The sequence below is a fragment of the Neopelma chrysocephalum genome, unplaced genomic scaffold, assembly GCF_003984885.1.
Source record: "Neopelma chrysocephalum unplaced genomic scaffold, ASM398488v2 Primary Assembly neopelma1_365, whole genome shotgun sequence".
NCBI lineage: Eukaryota > Metazoa > Chordata > Aves > Passeriformes > Pipridae > Neopelma > Neopelma chrysocephalum.
Genome location: NW_020898029.1, coordinates 48,988 through 52,086, shown reverse-complemented (window position 1 = coordinate 52,086; position 3,099 = coordinate 48,988). Strand labels below are relative to the sequence as shown.

The window sequence follows — 3,099 nt, the reverse complement described above, 5'->3', positions numbered from 1 at the left end:
GTTGGAAGTGCTGGGAGCAGAGGGAGTGGGATGGGGTTGGAAGTGCTGGGAGCAGAGGGAGTGGGATGAGTCGGGGGCTTGGAGGGGAGGCTGAAACGCCGCCAGGCTCTTTGTCCTGCGGGCAAAGTTGGAGCAGTCCCTGACAATGGGTCTTTGTCAGAAAAGCAGGGACATCCTCGGGAGCCATTCCAGCTGGTGGGAAGAGGAAGCTTTGTGTGGGCCCCCAAAGGAGGATCCAGAGCTCACGACCCACCCACACGGTGTGTCCCAAGGCTACCAGAGCCCAGCGCTGCCCAAAGGAGGGACCACCGCGGGATCTGCGTGGGTTTGGGAGGGAACACTGACAGCACGATGTCTTTCATCGAATTCCTGCCTCTGCCTCCCACAGGTTCCTTCCAAGAGCCTCCTCCCTGGCACTGTCTGCTCTGCAGCTCCTTTCACGGGCTGAAAGAGGTCTGTGGAAGAAAACAAAACCCACATTTTGATCTTTCCACGAATGGTCTTGGGGCACTTACAGCTCCACTTCTTCTGCTCGAGGGAGGGGACTTTGCCCCCAGCTATAGATTAGGTTTGTCCCCAGCACTGATGCTCAGTGCAAAGGTTGGAGCCAGTCCTCTCCTGCAGCTCTGGCAGCTGCAGGCAAAAGGAATTGCACTCCAGGATGTTTAACAACAACACGAAGCAAACAAGCCCCAAGACATCAGGTTTGTTGTGGGCTTGGATGTAACACTATAATCCTTATCATAAATCAGATCAGAATAAAGCACTGGCAAGTCCTGAAGGTAAATGACACGTGACAACCTCCTGTTTGGCCCCAAACAGAGATTGGCTACAAAATTGTAAAATTAAATTGTAAAATTAAGTGTAGATTTTATTAAGAGCAAGTGTTATTAAAAGCGAGGTTCTTCTTGCTTTTGTCTGATTTTATGATTCATTTCTCCCTTCCAAGCTTTTCTCTGCAGCCAGCAGAGCATAAAACACACTTCAAACAAGAAAACAACGCAGGAAAAAATAATTCTCGTGTTACCACCTGATTCCAAGGGCTGAGGTCTGACCAAAAAGAGAAAGATTGCTGTGGATGTGTAAATTGTTAACACTGCAGTAAGGCAAAAGGAGAGGAACAAATATATTCCTGGAATATATTGTCAGGTCTTGACTGAGGGTGGGGAGGGATTGGGATGGAATTCCCAGAGAAGCTGTGGCTGCCCCTGGATCCCTGGAAGTGTCCCAGGCCAGGTTGGAGCAACCTGGGCCAGTGGAAGGTGTCCCTGCCCATGGCAGGGGGTGGGACTGGATGAGCTTTGAGGTCCTTCCAACCCAAACCATCCTGGGATTTTCTGATTCTACGATGAGAACAGTCTCACCCGTCATAGAAGCTTCATTTACAGGGAGGGGAAACTTCCCCTCACAGCAAGGAGCCCACCGAGGCCTGTCCTTGGGGGCCGCTCCTCGTCCAGCCCCGTCCCCTGGGCCGGGGGGATCCTCTCCCTCCCGGGCACCTCTCCAGGGAGCTCCACTCCCCGTCTCCACTATTCTACCGACATCTGGTGGCAGCTGCTTTAGGGGAAAAAAAAAAAGACAGCTCTTCAGCGGAGCCCTGCGCCCCCTCAGCGGGAACCTCCCCGCGCGGCTCTGCCCTCTGTGAGGGCAGCCCTGAAGCGCTGCCCGGGGACACGCAGCTCTGCCACCTCCTGAGGCGAGCGGGGCCGCGGGAGCGCTAATCACTAATTAACGCGAGTCGCTGGAGTCCCGCGCGGCGTCCCTTGGTGTTTGGGGAGGGTTTTATTTGAGGTTGCCGTGAGAGACACACGCGTCCCCTCAGCCGCTGTGGCGGGAAAGAGCAAACATGGGAACCGCCCGAGGAGAGGATGCACAGCGGGTTTCCGTAGTGTAGCGGTTATCACGTTCGCCTCACACGCGAAAGGTCCCCGGTTCGATCCCGGGCGGAAACACCTGCTTTTTTTCTTTCCACTCCTGCGTTTATTCAGTTGGTTTGTTCTGCGGGGTTTTTTTACGGTTTGGGTTATTTCCCGGTTTTCTGTTGGGTTTTTACCTTTTTTTTTTTTTTTCTTTTTGTTTTTTTTTCCTCCCCGCCGACGGTTCGGGGCCCCCGCCATGAGCCGTAGCAGCACCGTGTGCCCCAGCACTGCCCAGCGGGGCTCTTCAGGCGGGCGAAAAGCCGCGTGCCGGGGGCGTCTCACATCGCTTCGGAATGGGTGAGAAACAGGGGGGAAAAAAATAAATGGGATTAAAAATACAGACTTGCGTTGGCCGGGAATCGAACCCGGGTCAACTGCTTGGAAGGCAGCTATGCTAACCACTATACCACCAACGCTTCTTGTTTTCGCTATCATCGGCTTCCCTCACCAAGCTCACCCAGCGGGACCCAACCATTCCCCAGGAAGCGAGGGGAGAGAAGCGCAGCGAGATGAGAACAGTCCCACGATTGCAATAAATGCTGACACAGGGGCCCATCTCCGAGGCTGGGCGGGGACGAATCTTCCCTCCGTGCTTTTTTTCCCCCCCCTCTCCGTCAGCCTGAATTCTCTGTGCTCCCCTCACTGTGGAGAATCTTAGTCATTGTAATGGGCTGCCCGCAAAGGCGGTGGAGTCCCCGGAGCTGCTTATGGACAAGATTTAGCGCCCCGCTCTATCGGTGTCGGATCATAAGCTAGACTCGACGACCTCAGAGGTCTTTCCCAACCTCGCGTGTCATTCCGCAAATAGCTCCGCGGTCCCCTCCCTTCCCTTCCCTTCCCTCGCACACGCAGTTGGTTCGTCCCATCCCATCCCGCCCATCCCGGGCGCGCTCCCGCCTCCCTCCCTCCCTCCCTCCTTTCCTTCCCTCCCCGCGCGCGCTCCCGCCATTTCCGCCGCCGGGTGAAGGGTCGCGCCGTGGCCGCCGCCGCCCCCGCGCCCCCGTTTTTCCGGGGCTGCCCCGCGCCCGGGACATGGAGCGGCACTGACGGACCCGCCGCCGCCTCCGCCGCCCCCTCCTTCCTTCCTTCCTTCCTTCCTCCCTCCCCCGCCCGCCCTCCCTCCCGCAACTGCAGCCGCCCCCCCCCCCCCCCCCCCCCCCCCCCCCCCCCCCCCCCCGGG

At 57.3% G+C, this 3,099-nt stretch overlaps 2 non-coding genes across 2 annotated transcripts; one reads left to right on the top strand and one right to left on the bottom strand.

Annotated features, from left to right (window-relative positions):
• The first annotated feature begins 1,879 nt into the window (after positions 1 to 1,879).
• Positions 1,880 to 1,952, top strand: TRNAV-CAC. The gene has a single exon. It is a non-coding gene; the product is annotated as a tRNA-Val (tRNA).
• Positions 1,953 to 2,263: 311 nt separating this feature from the next.
• Positions 2,264 to 2,335, bottom strand: TRNAG-UCC. The gene has a single exon. It is a non-coding gene; the product is annotated as a tRNA-Gly (tRNA).
• Positions 2,336 to 3,099: the final 764 nt, after the last annotated feature.